The sequence below is a fragment of the Chanodichthys erythropterus genome, chromosome 13 (assembly GCF_024489055.1).
Source record: "Chanodichthys erythropterus isolate Z2021 chromosome 13, ASM2448905v1, whole genome shotgun sequence".
Lineage (NCBI taxonomy): Eukaryota > Metazoa > Chordata > Actinopteri > Cypriniformes > Xenocyprididae > Chanodichthys > Chanodichthys erythropterus.
Window position 1 is genome coordinate 3,370,564 of NC_090233.1, and position 27,351 is coordinate 3,397,914.

Here is a 27,351-nt window from a genome sequence, read left to right on the forward strand (position 1 = left end):
TTACTATATGGTTACACATTTATTAATATATTTTCAAAATTATATGGTTAAAAGTATTTGTTCACAGTTTATACAAATTAGTTCATGCCTTCAAACAACAAAACATAGTTTGCATTATCGATTAACTTGGTAATTAAAACTCCTCTTTGTACATCATGATATCTTATGCATACTAGGCCTATATGAACAGAAAAATGACTTTATTTGAAAGTATTGTTGTTAAATACTGTAGACATCATGAAACTGCGGTTCTGAAACTGGTGATGCGGGTCTGCAGCTGGATACTATTGGATGAGATTAGCTCGCGCCGCGCTGCCCATTGGGTGGCGCTAGAAAACACGTCCGCGCTGCGCTGACGAGTCGGTCGCGCGGCTCGGTCCATTGATCCGCGCAGATGACATGTCAGCGCGGCGCGAGCTTTGTAACACCCCGCTGCCTCGTACCACTTTTGGTGTGTTTGGCTTCCCATAGTTTTTGACACACGTCAGCATGACATCACAGCAAGGCGGACCACCCTCGGACACATTTCTAACCGGCATGCATCTCGCGGTGATCACCGGTGATCGATTCTGCGCAGAATTTGCTCATCTCAAACAAGCCTATTGGTACGTTTTGTGTGTGATGTCAGCCTTATGTCATGATTTGTCATGCCCTTTTAAGTTGTCCTGCGTTCTTTCTCCGATACATGGATACATCCGATGGATGCAATCGAGACAACACAGAAATACTGATCAAATGAAACAAAGTTTTGAGAAGTGATGGTCCAAAATTGGTACAAACACTTAAAGGCAGCTATTAAAAAAATTGTGATAGAGGATTTTCTGAGGATCAACAGTTAATAAATGCAGTGTTTCACTTTATTTTACCACCCTGCACTGTGAATGATTTCTAAATGGCTATTAATCATAAATGTGTGTTTGTCTGTAATTGTAATCTAAATTGAGCTCACACCACATTTTATGAATTATCAATGCAGATTTTCAAGAGGTGGTTTCCTGGACAGGGTTTAAATTATGCCAAGAGTAGGCCTTAATGAATAGTTAATCGTGGGTTAAAAAATTGCGGTCTGGAACAAAGATTAAGCACAGATTACTAACACCTGGACTATGAGTCCTGAACTAAAATAAACAGGATTCATTTACAGTTTTATCTGATTGCTTACACAGAATGTTTGAAAATATGGCTCCATTTCTTGTAACTCTACACACAAAACACACAACATGCAAAACATCAGACATCTCTTGCAAAAGCAACACTTTGTGAAAAACTATTTTAACTCTTCCAAAAATGTTGTTTCTGAGTATAACTACACACAAATATGCACAACTGAGGAATTTTACAGTTGAACTGAAATCAACTGAACTGAATCAACACTGAAGTCACTTATATTGACACTATATTGGCTTGTTAGAGCCGCTTTGCAGCAGAATTTGTTTTGAATTTGTTACTGAAGCTACTATGAAACAATATATATTTTAGCTTGTATGCATATTCTTTCTTTCTCAAACCTGAGTTTTGATTTCTAAGTGATCAATTTATGTATAAGAGTTTTCACACATGATCATTGGCTGTATAGGTCATCAGTAAATGGCAATGAACCACCCCCGACAAAAAAGGTTTTGTTAGTTTTGAATGACATATCTAATGTAGAGAACTGTGTTTAGAGTTTTGCAAAAAGGTTGTTTTTCAATTGCAAACTGTGTGTAAAGCATATAATGTGCTTGTAGTTTTGCAGACTTGGTCTTAAGATTCTGTGCATGAGTGAATGGTTTCAGTGAGTGAGCCTCAAGTCACACTTTTAGTGTCTAAGCAATTTGAAAAAACTGTAAAACAAACTGTGACAGAGGTCGCCTATATGGAATGAATGAATCAAGAAAATCTTAAAATTGCATGGGACCAAGAAGCATAAATGGCAGCAAAAAAGACTGCCATAAAAAACCCAAAAGACAATTATTTTAATGAAAAAAAAAACAAAAAAAAAAACATCAGTTTCTGTTTGTTAGTAATCTGTACTTAATCTGTGTTTCAGAAAGCCATTTTATTTTTAAAAACACAATTAAGCAGATTAAGGCCTACTCCTGTCTTAATTTAAACCCTGTCTGGGAAACTGCCCCCAAAGGTTTCACAAAGTTATTCTTGTCTCTATAACTTATGGATTCCACATGTTTATGGGTAAATAAAATATTAATAATACAAATAAAATGAATATCAAAACATATTTTAAATATAATTAAGTCATTTTTTTTATTATAGAACACATCAGCCTGCAGCAGCCAATATGATGCTCCTGGAAACAAAACAGAGACAGAACAGTATAAACAAACTATACAACCAACTAAACACCAAATTACAAAAACATTATTAGGCTATGTGAAAGTGAATAAAGTTCACTTTGTTCACTGTGTGTGTGTTCAGTTATAAATATGTGCTGTGTAAATTAGCCTTCATACACTTAGAAATTATATATAGCTTAACTTTAAAAAACATACAATAACCCATATAGATAAATGCTAATAATTATTGTAATATTGAGAATTTAGCCTACTTAATATACACTGTTACATAATGCTACTTTACGCTAGCACAGTAGTCAGTTAAGCAATTAATTAATATTTTATAATAATATGCATGTAGCCTAGGCTACATCTAAAGGTCAGTCTGCCTTTTTAATTTATATATATATATATATATAAAACACTTCGACGTACAGAATGTGCACGTTAAGAAACACGCTCAAATTTGTCGTCTTAACATGGTAAAACTGTGCGCCTTTACATGTACTAAAGTAACGCGACGACAACTGACGCCTTAACACGACCACAATGTGCATGTCTACACATACAAAAGAAAGACGTAAAAAAATGCCGCGTTGACGCGAACAAACAGTGCGTGTTGATACGGTCAAAAGTCACGCGTTTCGTTTAAAGACATTTGGCCCCGTTCGCGTTCCATACATTTCTAACCGTGCACGGATCTGCACTTCGAATTCTAACCGGAAAAAGTAACCTGCGTGAAGTTGGCCCCCCACCCAACGCAAAACGTCGGCAAAATAGTCTCAATCGTTTGTGCTCTGTTTGTGCTGGTTTGTGCCGTAAAAATTTTTGTTTGTGCTGCTTTGGTTTTTTAGATATTAAAAGAATATTTATAGGTCATTCTGAGGTCACCCAGCCCCCCCACATGTTCCAAATTCACCGAAAATAGTCTCAAACGTTTGTGCTTCGTTTGTGTTGGTTTCGATTTTAAAATATTAGACTTTGAATTATAGGCGATGACGTCACCAGCCCCCCAACAAGCTCCAAATTCACCCCAAATAGTTTCAATCATTTGTGCTTCGTTTGTGCTGGTTTGTGCCGGTAAAAGTTTTGTTTGTGCTGCTTTCGATTTTAAAATATTAAACTTTGAATTATAGGCGATGACGTCACTCAGCCCCCCACATGCTCCAAATTCACCCCAAAATAGTCTCGTTTGTTTGTGCTTCGTTTGTGCTGGTTTGTGCCGATAAAAGTTTCGTTTGTGCTGCTTTCGATTTTAAAATATTAAAATAACTTGTATAGGTCATTCTCAGGTCACTCAGCCCCCCACATGCTCCAAATTCGCCCAAAATAGTCTCAAATGTTTGTGCTTCGTTTGTGCTGGTTTGTGCCGGTAAAAGTTTCGTTTGTGCTGCTTTCGATTTTAAAATATTAAACTTTGAATTATAGGCGATGACGTCACCAGCCCCCCAACATGCTCCAAATTCGCCCAAAATAGTTTCAATCATTTGTGCTTCGTTTGTGCTGGTTTGTGCCGGTAAAAGTTTCGTTTGTGCTGCTTTCGATTTTAAAATATTAAAATAACTTGTATAGGTCATTCTCAGGTCACTCAGCCCCCCACATGCTCCAAATTCGGCCAAAATAGTCTCAAACGTTTGTGCTTCGTTTGTGCTGCTTCCATTTTTTATTTTAGATAGCCTATGTTTATTAAAATAATATTTATAAAATCTCAGGTCACTCAGCCCCCCACATGCTCCAAATTCACCACAAACAGTCGCAATTGTCAGGAGTTTGGTTTGATTCCTCTTTTCCTTTCTCTCCTAACTGCATTTACTCTCTCACAGCTGTTCGCTATCTTAATCAGCGGTTGCGCTCTGCACTGTCTCTCACCTGTTCCTCCTTTGCCCTGATTACCTTGCTATTTAGTTCTCATGCTCTTCTCTCGTCTTTGTCGGGTTATTGTTTGTTCATTCATGTCAGCAACTTACGCCTTGTCATTGTTTGCTCATCTAGTCCTGTATCGCAGTGTGTGTGTGGCGGACGAGGATTTCACCCTGTTAGCTTCTGCCTTCAAGTCTGCTCTCCAGCACCGCCGTGTCTGCCAAGTGGACTGTGTGTTCGGCGTTTCCAGTGTGCACCCTCTGACAGCAGCTTCCTGTACCAGGCATCCCGCCTGTTTGATGTCTGGTTCCTTTAAGTTTCCTTCTCCTGATCTGCGTCCGCCTAGACGGCCGGTGACCGGCAGACAGCCTATTTTGTCCTTTTACTGCTGTTTAATAAATAACAAGAACCAGCTTTCGCTTCTGGGTCCTTTCTTCATTGTGACAGAATAACCCGACCACTATGGACCCAGCGAATGAGACGGCCATCCGCTCAGCGGTCGAGCTCCAGGGAGCTATGCTGGGAAGACATGCCGAGGAGTTGTCAGCCGCCAAACACGCCGTGGATGCACTTACGGCCCAGGTGACAGATTTGACCAGCCAGCTACATCATTTACGTCAAGACCAGTCCTCATCTCCGGGGATGCGACAAGCGGCCGAGCCTCGTATTAACAATCCTCCCTGTTATTCCGGTGAGCCGACCGAGTGCCGGGCATTTCTCACCCAGTGTGAGGTGGTGTTTTCCCTTCAGCCCGTCACGTATGCAGCAGACCGCGCCAAGGTTGCGTATGTCGTGTCCCTTCTCACGAGCCGGGCTCGGGATTGGGGTGCGGCTGTCTGGGAGGCTAAGGCTGATTGCTGTAATCGGTACATTTCATTTAAGGAAGAGATGTTGAAAGTATTTGATCGTTCTGTTTTTGGTCGCGAGGCTTCTCGCCAGCTGGCGGCTCTTCGTCAAGGAAGGCGTTCCGCAGCTGATTATGCGATTGACTTTAAAACGTTATCCGCCACCTGTGAATGGAATGAGGCTGCACTCACGGCTCGCTTTTTGGAGGGATTAAATGATGAGCTGAAGGATGAAATTTTTGCCCGCGAGTTTCCCTCACACCTGGATGAGTTGGTGGAATTAGCCATTCGTTTAGACAAACGTTTTGATCTGCGCCGACGCGCTCGTGCTGACGTCACAGGATTCCGGGAATCCCCTTTCACATCATCGGCACCATCTGAGGCTCACCCAGAGCCTGAGCCCATGCAGCTGGGTAGAATACACCTTTCGTCCGCTGAACGTCAACGCCGCATCCGGCAGAGGTTGTGTCTTTACTGTGGTGGCACTGGACATTTTGCTGCCACATGTCCAGCAAAAGAGAGAGCTCGCCAGTAGATTGGGGAGTATTGGCGAGCGCAACTCCTCTATCCCCATCCTTCAAGTCTCGCACCATGATTTCGACCATTCTTCGCTGGGGCACCTCTTCAGTCGTCTGCTCTGCCCTGATTGACTCTGGGGCGGAGGGAAATTTTCTTGATGAAACCTGGGCTGTTGAACACGGTCTTCCCCTTCATGAATTAAAGGAGACTCCCACAGCTTTTGCCCTGGATGGTCGTGTTCTTTCTAACATTCGGTTGGCCACTGCCCCAGTGAGTCTCACCACATCAGGCAACCACCAAGAGACAATTTCTTTTCTAGTGTTTCATTCACCTATGGCCCCTATTGTCCTAGGACATCCATGGTTAATACAGCACAATCCCCAAATCAACTGGTCTGATAGTTCTATTGTATCATGGAGCTTGTCTTGTCACACTGATTGTCTTGTCTCTGCTGTTCCCTCTGTTTCATCTTTGTCTATTTTTCAGGAGGAGTCTATTAATTTATCTGGAGTCCCGGAGGAGTACCACGATCTGCGAGCGGTGTTTAGTCGTTCCCGGGCTGCTTCTCTCCCCCCACATCGTCCGTATGATTGTAGTATCGATCTTCTTCCTGGTACCTCTCCTCCCCGTGGGCGTTTGTATTCCTTGTCCGCTCCCCTGACTGCTCTTACGTCTGCTAAGTCCCATTTTGTCTGGTCTGAGGAGGCTCAATGCGCTTTTGAACATCTTAAAGGATTGTTTACATCCGCTCCCATTCTGATTTCGCCTGATCCGGAGAGACAGTTTATTATTGAGGTTGACGCGTCGGATGTCGGGGTGGGAGCTGTGCTTTCGCAGCGCTCCGCTCTTGATCAAAAGGTTCACCCGTGCGCTTTTTTTTCACACCGGCTCTCACCTGCTGAACGCAACTATGACGTGGGTAATCGGGAACTCCTAGCCATTCGGCTAGCCCTGTAGGAATGGCGCCATTGGCTGGAGGGAGCCTCCACTCCATTTATTGTCTGGACTGATCATCGTAATCTAGAGTACATCCGCTCTGCTAAGAGACTTAACTCTAGACAGGCTCGCTGGGCTCTCTTTTTCGGGCGTTTCAATTTCTCGATCTCTTTTAGACCTGGGTCCAAAAACGTTAAGCCTGACGCACTTTCTCGCCAGTTCTCTTCCTCTGAGGGCGATTCCTCCACAGAGACCATCCTACCAGAAGGATGCGTGGTGGGGTCCGTCACATGGGGTGTGGAACGGTTGGTGAGAAGGGCGCTAGCTCACACTGTCGTCCCCCAGGGGTGTCCTGAGGGTAGGCTTTTTGTCGTCAAGTCGGTTCGTCCAGCTGTTCTTCGTTGGAGTCACGCCTCTAAATTTGTAGCGCATCCGGGGGTGGGACGCACACTGGCAGTCGTCCGCCAGCGATTTTGGTGGCCTGCCATGGAACGTGAGATACGTCACTTTGTTGCGTCATGTTCTGTCTGTGCTCAGCAAAAGTCCGGTAATTCGCCTCCCGATGGTCTGCTTCGTCCCCTCTCTATTCCGTCCCGTCCTTGGTCCCATATTGCCCTGGACTTTGTCTCGGGGCTCCCTCCCTCCAGTGGCAATACGGTGATTCTTACTGTCGTTGACCGCTTTTCTAAGGCAGTTCATTTCGTCCCTCTCCCTAAGCTTCCGTCCGCTAAAGAAACTGCACGTGCGGTCGTAGACCATGTCTTTAGGATTCACGGGCTTCCTACTAATGTGGTTTCGGACAGGGGACCCCAGTTTGTCTCTAATTTTTGGAGGGAATTCTGCCGACAGATTGGGGCTACTGCCAGTCTGTCGTCAGGGTTCCACCCTCAGACCAATGGCCAGGCCGAGCGCGCTAATCAGGACCTTAGTCGGATGCTTCGTTGTTTGGCAGCTCATAACCCCTCCTCCTGGTGCGAGCAATTGACTTGGGCGGAATACGCTCATAATTCGTTGCCGTCGTCGTCCACTGGCCTGTCTCCATTTTCGTGCTGCTTGGGTTACCAGCCGCCTCTGTTTCCTTCTCAGGAGACCGAGGCCGCTGTTCCCTCGGTCCAGGCTTTCATACAGCGCTGTCGTCGCACTTGGAGAAGAGTGAGATCGGTTCTTTGCCGGACAGGGGAACGCACCCGTCGTGCCGCTAACCGTCGTCGGTCTAAAGCACCTAGGTATGTGTGTGGTCAGAGGGTTTGGCTCTCCACACGTAACTTACCCCTTCAGACGCCCGCTCGGAAATTGGCTCCCCGTTTCATTGGTCCCTATGCCGTCACTAAAGTTATCAGTCCTGTGGCAGTACGGCTCAGGTTGCCCCATTCCCTTAAGAGCGTCCACCCCGTTTTCCATGTCTCATGCATTAAGCCTGCGGTTCGCTCTCGTTCTCCTCCTTCTCCTCCCCCTGCTGTTCTCGCTAACTCCCCCGTCTTTAGGGTTAAGAGGCTGCTTGATGTCCGACCCCGGGGTCGGGGCCATCAGTACCTTGTCGATTAGGAGAGAAGCTGGGTACCAGGAAGGGATGTGCTGGACCGCTCGCTTATCGAGGACTTCCTCCGCTCCCGTCAGTCTTCCTCGGGGGCGCCAGGGGGCGCCCATCAGGGAGGGGGTACTGTCAGGAGTTTGGTTTGATTCCTCTTTTCCTTTCTCTCCTAACTGCATTTACTCTCTCACAGCTGTTCGCTATCTTAATCAGCGGTTGCGCTCTGCACTGTCTCTCACCTGTTCCTCCTTTGCCCTGATTACCTTGCTATTTAGTTCTCATGCTCTTCTCTCGTCTTTGTCGGGTTATTGTTTGTTCATTCATGTCAGCAACTTACGCTTGTCATTGTTTGCTCATCTAGTCCTGTATCGCAGTGTGTGTGTGGCGGACGAGGATTTCACCCTGTTAGCTTCTGCCTTCAAGTCTGCTCTCCAGCACCGCCGTGTCTGCCAAGTGGACTGTGTGTTCGGCGTTTCCAGTGTGCACCCTCTGACAGCAGCTTCCTGTACCAGGCATCCCGCCTGTTTGATGTCTGGTTCCTTTAAGTTTCCTTCTCCTGATCTGCGTCCGCCTAGACGGCCGGTGACCGGCAGACAGCCTATTTTGTCCTTTTACTGCTGTTTAATAAATAACAAGAACCAGCTTTCGCTTCTGGGTCCTTTCTTCATTGTGACAGCAATCGTTTGTGCCGATAAAAGTTTCATTTGTGCTCCCTCGCTTTATAAATATTAGACATTGATTGCATTGAATTGAATGACACTGAACGGCTGCAAATGCAAATCGCATAAGAGCATATTATAGTGACTATTAGGGTATATACCAAAGCATATAAATAGGAGCAATGTGATTAAGTCTCTGTTTGCTTTCTTTCTTTTCAGTGACAAGCGCGTGTCAGAAACGGAAAGTTGTTGCATCAAAAAAGCTGCATCAGTCCGTGTAATTCCTTCAATTAATTACCCTATGTCGAGAAAAAACGACTTATTTAACTAACTAAACCAAATCGAAAAAACAAATAAAGACATTTGTTTAATTTGATTTTACTTGAAAATAAACAAAGACAAAATAATAATAATAATAATAATAATAATAATTAAGCATATAGGCCAATAACACAAAGAAAATGAGCTTTAAGAGTTTTTTTGTTGTTGTATTTTTGGTTTATGGGTTAAACAAATTAGTTTATGCTTTAAAATTTGTTTCGAATGTGTGGGTGGCCCCTAAAATACTCATTTTGGCTTTATGTGGTCTAAAACAACATTGAGGAAATTTTTATTTATTTGTATTTATTTTATTTTTAAAAGGCCTAAGTAAAACCTAATGATGCAACTCGTTATGATGTTTCACTCGTTATTACAAGCAGTTTTTTTGTTTTGTTAAATAATAACATAATTTGTGTTTCATTAGTAAAATCTAAAATATCAGAAAACAATGGAAGGGATTGCGCAGGCGCCTCCGCGGACAAGAGAAGTATTGTGCTCTCTGATGAGTGATTGATTCCTAGATGTGTATGTGTTTTATGTTTTGTATGCTTTATATTAATTGTGCCTTGTATTTTCTCCATTTTAATGTACAGCCCTTTGGACAACTTCGGTTGTATTGAAACGTGCTTTTATAATAAATACAAATACAAATACAAGTAGGCCTACAACGTTGTTGAAAGGTTTATATAATATTGTGTTTCCTGAAGGATAATTGATCATGATTATTACATAATTAATTGATGATAATTCTATATATATTTTTTTTTTTTCGTTTTGGTTTTGTAAAGAAATAATGAAATAACAATATTGGATGTTTAATTGGGGTCCGGGTCCGTAATCCGTGCGCCATGGTATATGCTGATTTGATTTTTTACTTAAAAAGAAATAAAGAGTTTGATTTTGTATTTGTGTGTTTGTGTTTGTGTGTGTAAAAAACTGAAAACTGAAAAATAAAGCTAGATTTTTCGTAATTTTATTCATGGGTAAAAATGTGATTATTCTTTAATATTTGTTTCGCATGAGTGGCGCCCTGAAACGCCATTTAACTTTCCGTTTCTGACACGCGCTTGTCACTGAAAAGAAAGAAAGCAAACAGAGACTTAATTTGAAATCACATTGCTCCTATTTATATGCTTTGGTATATAGCCTAATAGTCACTATAATATGCTCTTATGCGATTTGCATTTGCAGCCGTTCAGTGTCATTCAATTCAATGCAATCACTGTCTAATATTTATAAAGCGAGGGAGCACAAATGAAACTTTTATCGGCACAAACGATTGCGACTGTTTGTGGGGAATTTGGAGCATGTGGGGGGCTGAGTGACCTGAGATTTTATAAGTATTATTTTAATAAACATATCTAAAATAAAAAAATGGAAGCAGCACAAACGAAGCACAAACGTTTGAGACTATTATGGGCAAATTTGGAGCATATGGGGACTGAGTGAGAATGAATAGCCAATTCTTTTAATATATTTAAAACCGAAGCAGTCCAAACGAAAATTTCACCAGCACAAACCAGCACAAACGAAGCACAAACAAACGAGACTATTTTGGGCGAATTTGGAGCATGTTGGGGGGCTGGTGACGTCATCGACTATAATTCAAAGTTTAATATTTTAAAATCGAAAGCAGCACAAACGAAACTTTTACCGGCACAAACCAGCACAAACGAAGCACAAACAAACGAGACTATTTTGGGCGAATTTGGAGCATGTTGTGGGGCTGGTGACGTCATCGCCTATAATTCAAAGTTTAATATTTTAAAATCGAAAGCAGCACAAACGAAACTTTTACCGGCACAAACCAGCACAAACGAACGTACGTACCAGGACTAAATGTTTTTTTTTCTTCTTTGGTCCGGACCAAATGAACCAAACGAACCGAACTACAAGTATGAACGCAGCCTTTTAGTGTGTAATGTTTCTGTTAGAGCAACATCTGCGAAGTTAGGATGCTCAAAGTTAAAAGCATAGGGAGATACTTTCTTTTAAAGAAATCAATTTTTAAGGACTACAGCAAGCTTCTTCCCGGGTTGGTAACATCACTAACCATAAAATTTACATAAACACTGCCCCCGAGAACATGCAACAAAGTGGTTAGACCATGTTATTGCAATACAGTACATAACACAAATGCAATATCATGTCATGAAAGCAAGATGACAACATATATTATAATCATAATTAAACTAAACTATACTTGTTCTATATTCATGCAGCATATATTCTCTGGCTCTGTATGCATCTCAAAACAGTTCCCAAATGAACAATTTATAGATTATCATGACAGAATATGCTAATCAATGACTTTTAGTTAACTCCACATCAGCTACATAAATTCATCAACTAACCATTCAGAAATGTCCTACTGCATTCTACATGTTGTCACCTCTTGAGTCTGACTCTAGTTTGAGCATAAAAGGATGAAAAGTTTCTGACATTTTCAGTGAGTCTGCATGAGGTAAAACCCCGCTCTGTTATAGGGAGCAGCAGCTCATTTGCATTTAAGGTGCAAACACAAAAACTGAGCGTTTTTGCTCACCCTCAAAAAGTGACAAATTTAACATGCTATAGAAAATTATCTGTGGGGTATTTTGAGCTAAAACTTCACACACTCTGGGGATATTAGAGACTTATTTTACTTCACGAGTTCACACTTACAAATAATCAGATAGTAAATAGTATGCGTAGTAGTATGCGTATTTGGCGTGCTGTCCGAGGAGAGGGCTCCGAGCTTGGTATTTTGGCCCGAACCCAAAGCACTCCCCCCGTATTCTGGTTAGGAAAGTAACCAGGCAAGTGTGAGGAGACGTGGTGGTGGAGGGATGCTGTAAAACTGTCTATGAATATGGGTGAGTCGACTATATATATATATATATATATATATATATATATATATATATATATATATATACCTTCACTCACTCTGATTGGGTAGATATGTTGACAGCTGGCTGAAATGACGTGATGATTAATCAGATTATTTGAACGTTGCTCCTCCCGAATTTTGTTAATAAAACATCATATCTTGTAAAAGTGGCATTATATGACACCTTTAAGTAATGGTAAATGCTTGTTAGCAATTGTACAAAACTGTAATGTGAGTTTCCTGTCTGTTCTTCTGAGTTTTGTTATTAAATACTGTTATTCCTATTCTCTTTCTTTATTGTGCTTTTCACACTACATGCCATTATGTGACAAGTATAATGATGTGTGTGCAATATTTGAGTCACAGCTGTGCTTGAGGCCTTTTTGTGTGAAGTTTGTATGTTCTCTCTGTGTTGATGTTGGTTTCCTCTGGTACTCCATTGGTACTCCATCCACAATCCAAAGACATACATGACAGGTAAACTGGAGACTATAAGTTTCCCGTAGGTGTGATTGTGAATATAAATGTGTCATGCATGCGATGGACCGGCCATCTGTACAGGGTGTTTTTCTGCCTATGACCCAAGACAATAGGAAAAGCTCGAGCCTCCCCATGACCCTACATAGGACAAGCACATTGGAAAATGTATGGAAAAGATGGATGGATGTACAGTACTGTGAGGGTTCTAGTCCTTCCTCTCTCTGCCACTCCTCTTTTCCTACCGGTGTGTCTTTCTTGATCCAACTTTTCAAAATAAAATCATTCAGAAGTCAATTTAGCAGTTTTTTGAAAATGGCTTAAGACTCAGCTGCTCAGACTGAGCTGGGCAGGTCATTCTGCCAGGAACAGACAAGGAAAAGGTCTGTGAGAGTAATTTCATGCCTCTTTGGGATGGCACCACAAAGTGCCATTCACTTGCTGGTAGGTGCTAGCTTGACGTGGTCATACTCAATTCTAGTCAGAATATGAGTCTGATACTGCTCCATTGGGCTTTGATTATGGGGGTGTATTTCAAACGATCCAGGAAAGACCATAATTTGATAGACCTACAACCAATCAGAGCTACAGAGTAAGTGACGTATGTTGAGCGACGCATAGTTGTCAACAGAACTCAACTGCACACATGCTGGAACTAGTAGAAGATGAGCATAAACAATCTTTGCCGGTGTTGTAAAAATAATTTAAGTATACATGGAGTATTTGCCAACACAAGCTTAATTTTTGAGAGAAGTATTAAAGGTAAATGCATATACGATCATATTCTCTGTTGGGGATTAAAACTAGACAATACAGTAAAGAAATCGTATTGCATTTGTCGGTCATGTCAGAACTTAATAACATGGTTGGAACGCGACATGTCCGTGTTTAAAAAATGGACAGATGACGAAAAAGACCAGGCTGAAGAAGTGTGTTCATCTGAGGCATATAAATATTTTATTTATCTCTTTTTGTATCCACATTCTTGAAACTTTTACGTTTGTTTGTTTTATTATTGGTTATGTTCAACGTGTATACATAACCTATTATGTGGAGATATTAAAAGTCTTTTTACTAACATGTCTTATTGTTAATCTTTTAAAATTCAAAAACATCAAACATCAGGTTTAAAAGTATAAAAATGTCAAATTTATTCAAATGTATTAATACAACAGAGGTGAAAAGACTTTTGCACAACAACAGGACAGTCAATAAGACCCTGAAGCTAGATACTCAGCTGAAGTTTGATACTCAATATGAAGCTAGTCTGAGATCCTCAACACTGACAAACCAGATTCCAAGCTACTTGGTGATGATTGTATCTGGTCATCCTCATGCTCTTCATCAAAGTCACCAGTGTAGTCCATGTCAACCCAGGGCCGGCCCTAGCCTCTTTGGTGCCCTAGGCAAGATTTTTTTTGGCGCCCCCTTATATTGTGATTTATCCAAAGGGGAAAATTTAGAATATTATTTATAGGGTGGCAAAGGGGTGGCATGAGGTCTATGAGGGGTGGCAATACCAAAGCAAGTGCTCATGCATAGTTTTTGGAGATTTATAGCCTTACATACACAATTGTGTTCACAAACATTGCATTACCAGAAAGTATCTATATACTGTTTAATATGAATAAATAAAAAAATTTCAATATCCATCTTGTCACCAAGTAAATAAACTATATGAAAAACTTCTAAATGAGTATGAACTTGTATCACTAAAGGAGATGAGCAGTTTTATCAATATTACACAGGCTACTTCAATGGTATAAATCACATTTTAGTCCAAGAGCAACAGAACAATTTTTGAGTTTCTGTTATTAACAGAGGTGGGAATGTCTGTGTGTGTTCACCCAGAACACCCTATCAACTACATACTCTAGCAACACCCCAGCAACTGCATAGTAAGAGCCTAGCAACCACCCAGAATCTCCTAGCAACACTTTAGCAATCATCCAGAACATATATTCTGGACTAACTGACCAAAGTTCTTACATTTTTTAAACAAGACTTGAAGTTGGGTTTATGACAAGCCAACCTAAATTTGTCCTTCAAACTTTTCAGTCTCTATTGTTTTTCTTGATTGCTAATGCACAATTCATGAAACAATTCAACATTTTCTCACAGCAAAATACAATATCAAAACTATACACCAACTTGCACAAACCTCAAATGTCCAGGTCAAAATAAAATGTTCTTGTCAAAAACTTATTCTTGTCTGACAAAATCAAACTTTGGCATCAGATGACACACAAAACATAACAAATACACAGACTACTGCACTGCCCAGTGAACACTAGTGAGATCAATTCATATAACACTGTAACAAAAATACCTCTTTTTCATTTTACTATTATAAATTGATCTTGCAGTAGATGAAAAGCATGAGAAAAATAAGTATGAACTTGGTATGCACCAAATTACAGTAAACTGTCAATTGCAGTAAAAGTAAATTCAGCATCCTCTGCACATTTGGCTAAATTTCATTACAGTATACAGTACTATAGCAGTGTATTGGTCTTCTGACACAAGACTATATCCCTAGGCAATCATTTCTCAGCGCTGCAAAAAATACAGTACATATATAACAAATGGTTACAAAGAAAGTTGACAATCACAACGTGAAATTTTCCCTCATCTAAAGTAGCCTACATGGTACTGTTTTAAGTTTAAAACCCCTGTAAATTATTCTTTCAGCTCTCTCTCAGATTTTGACTGGTGTGTGTCATCAGTTTTGCTACCTAATATTGTCATTGTTAAATGTTTTGAGAAATGTGTCTTTGTTTTGATAAATTAACGAATGGTTTGGGAAACTGGACCAACTGAATCACTTATAATGTGTTAGCAATCGAGAAAAACTAAAATACGTTTAGATTCTTACCCCATCTCTGCTATTAGTTTCTGTGATCGGTATCTCCATATTGATTTCATGTTATTCGTTCGTCGGATGGCAAAAATAGGCTACCTTTATCCATGATGAAAGTGGAGCGGGCGGTCGCTGAATCAGCTCGCCATAAAATTACGAAAATTAATCTCAGACATATTCGGATGGGACTACATTTCTCACAGGACTTCTGAGTTAGCCGGGAAGCAGTAATTTCCGATTCACGTACAAATATGGAAAAAAAATCGTAAGTTAACTTGGCTGTGCTGTGTTTTTGACTCTCAAAGAATCGGTTTATAAGAGTCATTTGTTAATGAATCACACTGGGTGCGCTGCGTGCAACCATCATGCACAGTTTACTGAAAGACGTGCTTTCTTGCCATTACTTTGCGTAACGCAATTTTTTTAGTCATCATATTGAAGTGCAGCTCCTGAAAAGCAGTACTTGAAACACTGCTTATTTTATTCTGTGATAATTTTGTGATAACCCCGGTAGATCCTCCCCTGTCCACGCATCCGGCCTCTTTGGCGCCCCTAGTGAGATTGCGCCCTTAGCATTTGCCTATACTGCCTATATAACGGGCCGGCTCTGTGTCAACCTGAACAACAGTGTCATCATACAAAATAGTCTGAGACTGTTCAATGTCATCAGAAACCTCATACATAATTCTCAGTATTTCTGTTGCATGTTCCAGTTTGAATACAGGGAGAATTTGGATGATGAATTTCACGTTGTATATCTGTGCACAGTGTTCTAAAACCACATCAATGAGTTCATCTCCAAAACCAGTGCAGGCAGTGTCGACTGTGTAAAGATGTGTATTGCCCTGAAGTAAACTACTCCTGTAATTATGCAACAGGTCCCTGATCAAAAGTTTGTCCTCAGGTGTGACCATTTTCGATTTGTCAGGTGAAGAAACCTCCCCTTGAAAGTGTTCATATTTGGGGGTTGGATCCCCACAGCCTTCAGGTTCACAAGAACAAACAGAATGGCAGTGGGTGCAGCACAGATGTCCTGGATCAACAGATGTGGTGTGTTCCTCAAAATGGCAGTACAAAGCTTTCCGCAGACAGCTAATGATTCCAGTCTCAAGTACTGCCTTAACTGCTGGGTCAAGCTTCGTATGCTGTTTGACAGCGTAAACAATTGCATGTGCCTGCAACCCACCTCTGCCCGCCCTCCCAACCTGCTGAACCATGGCTTCCACATCATCTGGTAACCCATACATCACAATGTGACAGTCAGAGATGACAGCACTCTGTTCTTATTGTGAGGGAGTGTCTGGCTGTGGAACATGCCTATATGTAGGTTTTCAGTCTTTTTTTCTGGATCTCTGTCAACCCATGCATCTTCACCCAGTTCCCCCTTCAAATGGCAGAACACTCTGCCAACTGCCTTGACAGTTTTGCAGTAAATAATAACTGGCAACATTGAGAAACCTTTTTCTTTAACATCCCTCACAATCCAGTCTAGGCAGTCCGGTGTATGGGCAGGGACTTTTATCAGATCCAGTATGATGTTTCTTCTGTTTGGGCTCAGAGCCAAAGTAGTTGGATTGTCCATCTGCAGCTGTCTCATTACCCTGGCTCTGGATTCTCGATCAGCAGAAGCAGTCAATGCCAGCACAGTTGTACCTTGAAAATATGGAAGTACAATAAATCAACCAATAAGTTAAAGTTGAATAAGAATTTATTAATCGTATCATCTATTACTTTTTGGTGACCATACTGACATCTAAAAACAATACATCACTTATAAGGGTTACAGTGACTACCAGTATGGGTAAATAATGTGTGAGTACATACAAAGCAACACCCTTGTTTAATGCCAAATCAGAAATGGCTTTGACCTTCTGGCAACACAATTAATCTTGCATGAATAAATTAACACAGTATCTGTATGCAACTGATTTCAATTGAAGTTGTGAATTAGACTAGGTGTAGAAAAAAAAATCTAAGACTGTACATGCAGGAATTCCATTGTTTTGTACATACTTACCAGCTTTAACTAGGGATCTAAGTTCTCCCAACTTGGCGAAGTTTGCCCTTTTGCAGCCTGAACCCTGTTGTGGAAATTTTAATTTTTCATATGCTTTTTACCTGTATTCGTGTGAAATATGATGCTTATGGAACATGGTATGATGTTGGCTTAAGTGGTAATGTTTAACATAGTGTTAACATAGATGTTGGAAATAGAAAGAGCAAGATATGGTATGGGGAAATGCAAGATGTATGTTAAAAACATGTCTGTGCTAACAATGTGTGGAAAGTTACAGCCACTAAGAGATGTTCCAAATATGGTAAAAAGACAGAGGCTTCGGCCTTGGAGGTTAGAGATATAAAAGTGAGGGGAAGCTTTCGTTCTTGGTCTTACACTCTGCAGCTACTTGTGTTTCTGTATGACCTGTCTGACCTTGCAAGAAATAAAAGCTTTAAAGACAATTGGACGTGTTTGTCTCTTATGCGGTAGAGTCGGAGTTGATTTTTGCCACAACAATTTGGTGTCAGAAGTGGGATTCCATGGATGTGCCTTTTGGACCCGAGAGCGGACGGTGACTGATCATCCTGGACTTAATAGTAGTCTCAGCCCTACCCCGAATAGATTAAGGGATGAGGGGCCGACCGCCAGGGTCCAGAGGGGGACACCACTGGAATCATAAAACGAACCCAGGTGGCTACACGACTCTCTGGTAAGAGATAAATTTAAATTTTATGGGGAATTAAGAGTAAGTGTGATTTGGTAAAATTTGGAAGATTAGGAAACAGGAAAAATTGAAAAATTTGTGATTTAAGTGATTTAAATATGAGTTTATGTGGGTAAAATAAGTTTTTGAATAGAAGAAGTGAAAAAAGGGGAATTTATGTTTTGGTAAAACGAATAATTAGGAAACAGGACAAACCATTGTGGCGACTCTTGACTGACTCTGTGGTCGTGGTCGGGGGAGTTTTGGGAATTGAGGTCGGCTGCTGTAGAAAATTTCCTTGGAGAAATTTTGAGTACCACGTGAGCGGGAGCAATCTGTGGGAAAAGAAATTCCGAGAGGCAGATTGCGCCAGGCTTTATGACGTATCTTTTTTTAACTTCATAAAAAAGAAGCAGTGTGACCAAGAGGTTCCTAAAACTGAGCATGTTTGGGTAGTGAGAGCGCTTTCCAAGGTGGAAGATTTGCAATCGGCGATACCCGTTACCAATTTTGGGGTGATAAATCTAGGCTGGATCACACTGAAACAAATTTTGGGATTGAGCCTAACTACAGACGAGGTTGCTGTAGTTTATAAATTTGTGAAGGTGTGACAGTCTGAGCGCTCGAGTCTGTAGTGATCTGAGCAGTGAGGCTCAGCCTGTCCAATTTTGGGATAAAAATTGGATCTGGAGGAGACGTCCACCAGATTATTAGGTGCGTGCCGAAAGGAAAGCCACGGGAGTCAGAAAAGGAAAACCAAAATGGGGAATCCCAGAGCAAGCTTGCAAAAAGTGTGTCTAGGGGACATTGATAAATTAATTATCACGATTTCCCAGCTGGAAAAGAAAACATGTGTGAACGGCTGGTTGCAGGAAGCAGAAAAGAGAGAGTGGAGAGCTCTGCAGAAACAGTTAGTGCAACCAGTAGAGAATGAAATGCAGGATAAAGAAAAAAACATGAAGAAAAACAGAAAAATATAAAACACGATAAAAGATATAGAAAAGTTAGTTAAGTATTGTGATTTCCCAGAAGAGGGAACGTTGAGTGGTCATAAGACTTAAGGTCATAAGGGAATGAGTTGAAGAGAACTGCGATTTGGGGATGTTGTGTTTGTGTGAGAGCAATGTGTGTGTGAAATGTAAGCAGACAATAGATTGTAGGCTAGACGAAGCAGACAGAAAGGAAAGGAGGTTAGCTATCACAATGTAAAATGACTAAAATGATTTTGGACCTTTAATGTCTAAATGTTTGGTTTTTGATGATCAAAAGTGAAATGGCAGGAAAAATGAGGTTGCCTGTTGTATCAGAAACTCAACCTGACTGGAAATTTGTAACCTCTAATTTCCATGATGTGTGAGTAAAAGACAAATATAAACGTTGTTTATTTGGGAATTAATGTAATTTCTGGCAAAGTCTTAAGCTGGGCCAGAGTCAAAAGACAGTAGATAAAGTTTGATGTCAAAAGTTATAAAAGGCAGAGTACCATTCCTGAAATCCTCAGTCTCTCTCTCACTCAAAGTCAGCTAAAAGCTGCTATCTGAGCTTGTGTCATAAGAGATAACAAGCTATTTATAGTGAAGCACAGTGTCTCAGTTGAAAATCATGGACACAGAGATGTGAAAAGAAATGATTGCCATGAAGAGGGAAATTAACTGTTAAATTTGTTAAAGGAAAACTCAATGAGTATAAAGAGGTCTTTAAATTAGTAATATAGACCTTAAAGGACAGAAGTGACTATTTTGATAAATTTCTTCTATGACCAGCTTCTATTATAACGTTTTTGTCTGATCTTTGTCACCACCATGTGCAGGGCTGATGGCTCCAGGTACAGATGTGGCAGAACATTACACTGAATGGACAGTTGTGAGAATTAAATTCACCGAGTATATTCTCAGCACGGATATGTTGGGTCCAAAAGGCACATCCATGGAATCCCACTTCTGACACCAAATTGTTGTGGCAAACATATGACTGAGAGAATGCACAGTCTAATGATTTTAGTGATTAAATACTGCTGTTATTAACCTGTCTCCATGTTTTAACACTATTAGGCAGTCCAATGGCTCTGGTGGCTCTTGAATGCAACTTTCCTAAGCTCCAGAAAACACCTGATTCTGGTGAAGAAAACTGTCAAAGATCTGGAATGATGGGAAAGAGCGGTAACCAGTGCGCACGAGGTGATTTCTCAAAGACGGGAAGATCCTCTTTGGCCAGACGAGGACAACCTAAGGCAGGGGGTTGCCGCCGCCACTGGGCATCTACCCTGATGGGAGGTGTTTATGTGAGATGGGTATGAGAGTTGAGCAGGATGTCTGTGAGGCCAGCAGCATCATGAAGGGGGAATGACCTGTGAGAAGGACAGCAGTCTGACCCAAAAATGCTCCTCTATACCACTCACCAGAAACCGCGTTCCTGAGAGGGCTTGTTTTTCATTGTGACAAGCAACTATGCCAGGGGACAAGACCCTGAGGAAAAAGAGTATTGATAGCTGATGGGAGTGAGCTTTCAAGAGCCGACTGAGACCATGAGGTGATTGTCCGTAAGTTCTGGGGAGACCAGAGTAAAATTTAGTAATATGATGTTGGTTGCCCTGTTGGCAAGAACTGTATGGAAGTTTAGATTCAGCAGGATGATGAATCCTTGAAGTCATGAGACTGTGTGATTTTGAACAAATGTGTCTCTATCATAGTTTTACTCCTGCAGGTCATTAGACATGGCAGAGGATAATTCAAGGCAATGGTGGTGTTAAAGATGAAAACTGATTTTGCAGATTCAAGAGAAAGTTAAGTGCATTCAGCATTTAAGTTAAAGATACCCTCAAAAAGGCAACTGGCATAAGATATTTTAGATGGTGGTAATGTTTTCCTTATTTGAAAGTTAAAACATTTACATTTGACCAAGGGTTATGTATGGTAATTTGATGTTAAATTCAGTCTAAGTTACAGTCTTAAGAGGCTGCTGAAGTGATTATTTGTGAAGAGAGAGAGAGAGACGGCTGGGGTAGAGGCAAGGACACTGTGTCTGTCTGTTATCAGTCTGCTAAAGTTTAAACAAAACAAAGCAATGAGACTAGAACCAAAACAACCCAGCTGACTTTTGTGAAAAAGAATTATAGTGAACAGATATGCTTTGAGACTGAATAAAAGATCATGTAAGAAACTAAGTAAAGATCTACAGAACAAATGGGAAGTTTAAAGATATGCTTTTAGGATTAACACCAAAGGCAACTTTGAAAGTGAGCAGTTTATAGTCATGTGTGTCTAGTGTGAGTGAGTGTGAGAGTGACTGGACTCTGTGTGCTGTCTGTGTTAGTTTGGGGAAAATCCATAGAGAGTGTATATGTCATTAACTAGTGTGAATGAGTGTTTTATCGTTACAGATGGGTTAAGTGAAAAGAGAAATTTGGAGAAGCAGATATTTGGATTGAATCTGATGAAAAGACGATACAGAACATGGGACGAGCTTTAAGTGGGTTGTTTATCCAGCTCTGTCTACTAATGGTAATTATGATTACTTTTATCATTTATGATGTTGATTTGAATTACTCTGGATCAGTAAGTTTAAGTATTTATGGAAAATTGGAATTGTGAAATTGAAGATTGCCGTCCATGGGTTAAAACCCCTTGTCTAAATTCAACTTGGGGTCTGAATTTAAACATTGTCAGCTATGTGTGATCACAATGCTAAATGTAAAAATGTAGACTTGACGGCAGAGAAACAGTGACACACTGGCAATAAACAAGATTATCCAGAGAGCCCAGTAACCTTTATAGAACGAAGGATGATGAGAAGAAACATCATTGTTGTTTGACAACGCTGCTGCCTGCCAGCTGTCTGATCTACGCTCGGAGCTTCGTGGAGTTTATCCTAAATCCTTCTCTTTATTCCTATTCACATAATATAACTTTCTTATTTTTCACTAGATTACTTAACCTATTGCATAGTATTACTAAACGGAACGATTTATTACTAGCAATCCACCAGCATAATCACCTAGTGTTAGCCATAGCCTGCTAGCTACCGTCTACTTTCTTTTTTTCCTCTAAACCAACCTTCCTTGTCGATTGAATGGCGGATTTATCCGATGTATGTTATTCTGATCTGTCCTCGCCAGATCGGGAAGCTGTGGAGACGTTGCTCGGCATTCATCGATCCACCGCGAGGTACAGCGTCCCGCACATCACCCTCGCCCCAGGCACCGGCAAGCGACCGAGACATCCAGCCAGCGAGTCCCGTGTGCGTTGCAGTTTTTCGGACGGCGTTCATCAAACACATGGTCAGTCATGTCCGACGATTATCATGTGTAGTAAATGCAACATGTACAGCTTAGCTCTTTCTGTCAGCAGTGAGACTTACACATGTGATAAATGCAGGGATATTGTCAGGCTGACAGAGAGAATCTCAGAATTAGAGACACGCATCCAAACTTTAATTGAGGATAGTGAGAATGAAAGGGCCTTAGATACTGCTTTGGATGCGACTAGCCTAGTAAACACTACACATTCGGTTCCGGTTGTAGAAGCCACGCAGCAGGCTAACTGGGTGACTGTGAGGCGGCATAATGGCAAGAACAAACACCACTCTTCCGTTCCGATTAGAATATCAAACAGGTTCTCCCCACTCAGTGACGCACCCACTGAGAATCCTGTTGAAAGTGCCCTAGTAATTGGCGATTCTATTACACGGAACGTGAAAATAGAGACACCAGCCACCATAGTCACATGTTTGCCGGGGGCCAGAGCACCTGACATCAAAGCAAATTTAAAAGTGCTGGCTAATGCTAAACGTAAATATTCTAAAATCATTATCCACGTCGGCACAAATGATGTTCGACTTCGCCAGTCAGAGATCACTAAAATTAACATTAAAGAGGTGTGTGAACTCGCAAATTCAATGTCAGCAAAAGTAATTTGTTCTGGCCCTCTTCCTGTTCGTCGGAGTGATGAGATAGTTAGCAGGTTATCATCACTCAATGGCTGGCTGTCTAAGTGGTGTGCGCAGAATAATATAGGTTTCATAGACAATTGGAAAAGCTTTTGGGGCAGACCTGATCTGTTGAAAAGAGATGGTATTCATCCCTCCCGGGATGGTGCTGCTCTTCTCTCTAGAAATTTGGCAAATAGTCTTAGAGCTGAAACATGACAAACCAGGGCCCAGATCAGGACGCAGACAAACTGGCTAAACCGACCGTCTGCTAGCCGCCTCACGTCACAGAACTCAGATAATTCACAGCACATAGAAACACTTTCACCTAGATATTATCACATAGAGACTGTGTCTGTACCTCGAACTAGTAAATACAAAAAACTTCCGAAACCTTTTAAGGGTAAAAATTTAATTGATGTTCAAAAAATGAAAATCACAGATAAATCAGATAAACAAATGATAAAGCTTGGGTTACTGAATATTAGATCTATTTCTTCAAAAGCACTTATTGTAAATGAAATTATCACAGACAATAAACTAGACTTGCTGTGTTTGACAGAAACCTGGCTAAAACCAGACGATTACATTACTTTAAATGAATCTAGTCCTCAAGGTTATGATTATCGACACAATCCTCGACAGAAAGGCAAAGGGGGAGGTGTTGCTGTAATTTATAGTAATTTATTCAGAATCATTCAAAAGAATTTCAAATATAATTCCTTTGAAGTGATGGTGCTTTATGTAACATTATGTAAGTTGACATTTGTGCTGGCTACTGTATACAGGCCACCAGGGCACCATACTGACTTTATCAAAGAATTTGCTGAGTTTCTATCAGAGTTAGTACTGGCTGTGGATAAAGTCCTTGTTGTTGGTGATTTTAATATCCATGTAGATAATAATAAAGACGCATTTGGATTGGCATTTGCAGATATTTTAAACTCTATTGGAGTTAGACAACACGTGTCAGGACCCACTCATTGTCGTAATCATACCCTAGATCTAATACTGTCGCATGGAATAGATATTGATGCTGTTGAAATTCTACAGCAGAGCGATGATATATCAGATCATTATTTAGTCTCGTGTATAATACAATTAGCCAAGGCTACAAAACCACCACCCAGCCATAAATATTGTAGAACAATCACGTCTGCCACTAAAGATTGCTTTATAAATAATCTCCCCGAGCAGTTTCATCGCCTTAGTATACCTGACAACTTAGAAGAACTCGATGCTGCAACAGAAACTATTGGCTCTCTCTTTTCCAGCACATTAGATGCAGTCGCTCCTTTACGTCTAAAGAAGATTAAGGAAACTAATCCAACGCCGTGGTATGATGAGCACACTCGGGCTCTAAAACGAGCTGTTAGAAAAGCTGAACGTAGTTGGAAGAAAACAAAACTAGAAGTTTTTCGCCTTTCGTGGAAAGAAAAAATGATTGAGTTCAGAACAGCCATAAGAAATGCTAGATCTACTTATTTTTCAAATCTCTTAATAGAAAACAAACATAATCCTAGGTATTTATTTGACACAGTGGCTAAATTAACTAGAAACAGAGATTCAACTGCTGACGTTTCCATAGAGCACAGCAGTAATGACTTTATGAACTTCTTTACTTGCAAGATTGATAATATTAGAGAGAAAATTATAAACATGCAACCGTCTACAGTTTCGCTTCAGACAGTGCACTGTAGTGTCCCTGAGGTAAAACTAGAATCATTCGCCGCTATAGGAGAGGAAGAATTATCTAAACTTATCAAATCATCAAAATAAACGACATGTATGTTAGACCCAATGCCGACTAAACTACTGAAAGAAATGCTTCCAGAGGTCGTAGGTCCACTTCTTGATATAATTAATTCATCTTTAACACTAGGACACGTGCCAAAAACCTTTAAGCAGGCTATTATCAAACCTCTTATTAAAAAACCTCAACTAGATCTGAGAGATTTAGTAAATTACAGGCCAATCTCGAATCTACCTTTTCTGTCAAAGATACTAGAAAAGGCAGTTTCAACACAACTGTGTTCCTTTTTAGAAAGAAATGGAATCTGTGAGGATTCCCAGTCAGGATTTAGACCAAACCATAGTACTGAGACTGCTCTCGTTAGAGTTACAAACGATCTACTCCTATCATCCGATCGTGGCTGTATTTCTCTATTAGTGTTATTAGATCTCAGTGCTGCTTTTGACACTATCGATCATAACATTCTTTTAAAAAGACTTGAAAACTATATTGGCATTAGTGGAATTGCTTTGGCATGGTTCAAATCATACTTATCTGACCGTTATCAGTCTGTGGTAGTTAATGAAGAGATGTCGTATCGATCACAGGTTAAATATGGGGTACCACAAGGCTCAGTATTAGGACCGTTGCTTTTCACTCTGTACATGCTGCCCTTAGGAGAGATAATTAGGAAGCATGGTGTTAGTTTTTACTGCTACGCTGACGATACTCAGCTCTATATTTCCTCGCGCCCTGACGAAACCTACAAATTCACAAAACTAACAGAATGCATAGCTGACATTAAAAACTGGATGAAAAGAAATTTCTTATTATTAAATTCAGAAAAAACTGATATCCTAATCTTTGGACCAAAAACTTCCTCACGAAAAAACCTTGAATACTCTCTAACACTTGACGGGTGCTCCATTAAACCTTCGTCCTCAGTTAGGAACCTGGGTGTGCTCTTTGATACCAATCTTTCATTTGAAAGTCATGTTTCTAGTATCTGTAAAACCGCCTTCTTCCATCTTAAAAATATATCTAAATTACGACATATGCTCTCAATGACAAATGCGGAACAGTTGGTTCATGCATTCATGACCTCAAGACTAGATTATTGTAACGCTTTACTGGGTGGTTGTTCTGCTCGGCTTTTAAACAAACTACAGTTGGTCCAAAATGCGGCAGCTAGAGTTCTTACTAGAACCAGAAAGTATGACCATATTAGCCCAGTTCTGTCAACATTACATTGGCTCCCTATTAAACATCGTATAGATTTTAAAATCTTGCTACTTACTTATAAAGCTCTAAATGGTTTAGCTCCCCAGTACCTAAGTGAGCTCTTAATGCATTATAGTCCTTCACGTTTATTGCGATCTCAGAATTTAGGCCAGTTGATAATACCCAGAATATCAAAATCAACTGAAGGCGGCAGATCCTTTTCCTATTTAGCACCTAAACTCTGGAACAATCTTCCTAGCATTGTTCGGGAAGCAGACACACTCTGTCAGTTTAAATCTAGACTAAAAACACATCTCTTTGCTCTTGCATACACATAACACATTATCAATACATTAACATTTTTCAAATCCGTTAAAGGATTGTTACGCTGCAATAATTAGGTCGGCCGGAACCGAGAACATTTCCTATAACACTAGATATACCTGTACATCAGAATAAGAATGGCATCTACGCTAATATCTGTCTCTCTGCTTATCCTGAGGTTTGCCGGGTGCTGGATCCAGGCTGTATCCAGATCAGATGGAGAACCTGCGTCTGGACCTGACTACAATGTAGCCCAGGAGACAATGGGCCTAAAGATCCAATTCTGGCTGCATCTATAATTCAGATTTTTAATCCCGTATCCGCTTACATATATTTATATATAATCGATTTTTAATCTCTATAATAAAAATGTACAATTCAGATTTTGATCTCCATATACATTTACATATATATATCTTCCAAGGGGTTTTTTCCCTCCTAGGACTTTTTTCCCAGTGCTAGCACGCTGGGTTTTTCTCCTAGGGGGTTTTTTCCACCCCTGGAAGTCAGCCGACATTGGCTTAATGTAGCACCATCTTGTATATGTTACATATTACCACGCTTGCTTGTACAGTTTTAACCACTTCCCTTTTTTTCTGTGCTTCTAATATGTAAAGCTGCTTTGAAACAATTACCAATTGTAAAAGCGCTATATAAATAAATTTGACTTGACTTGACTATCCTTGATCAAGTCTGTACACCATGACTTGACCTGCTAGACAAACCATTTGATAACTGTAGGACGTGTTGTTTGTAGATGGCTCTGTCTTCAGAGACAAAACAACAGGCCGGAATAGCGAAGGATAAGTTGTGACCGGGGAATGTGAAGTGTTGGTTTCAGGGCTACTGTCCTCTATTTGGTATAAGCAGATGAGTTTTGACCCTCACTGGAGGGGGTAGACTGACTGAAAGAATTGTAATATCAATTGAGAAACAGAGTAAAGAAAATCATTGCACAGTAAAGGAGTGCGCTTCAGAAGTACACCAAGCATTGGCTGAGGTACCTGCTAATTTGAGCTAAACATAAGAATAAAGTGGTCCTGTTTGTCAGAGAGTGTGTTGAGACTGCAGACTGGAGTCTCAAGAGAAGAGTGATGATGTGAGTTACAGTGAGAAGTTAGGAGCTTTTATGGCAGAAAACAAGGGAGAAGTCAAGGTGGAAAGAATTGTGGCTATCTGCACAGGTGCCCATTGTTAGGTTGGGGTAGACGATCTTTGAGGTGCTGTGGTTTGAATTTTTGTTTGTGCCAAACTAATGAAAAAAGTTTCTGTTTCTTTAGGAAGTGCTGGAGCAGA

At 40.6% G+C, this 27,351-nt stretch overlaps 1 long non-coding RNA gene across 1 annotated transcript; it reads left to right on the forward strand.

Annotated features, from left to right (window-relative positions):
* Window positions 1–67: 67 nt before the first annotated feature.
* On the forward strand, window positions 68–27,036 carry LOC137033919 (uncharacterized). Its single transcript, XR_010896886.1, has 3 exons — window positions 68–605; window positions 21,235–21,355; window positions 21,970–27,036. It is a non-coding gene; the product is annotated as an uncharacterized lncRNA (long non-coding RNA).
* Window positions 27,037–27,351: the final 315 nt, after the last annotated feature.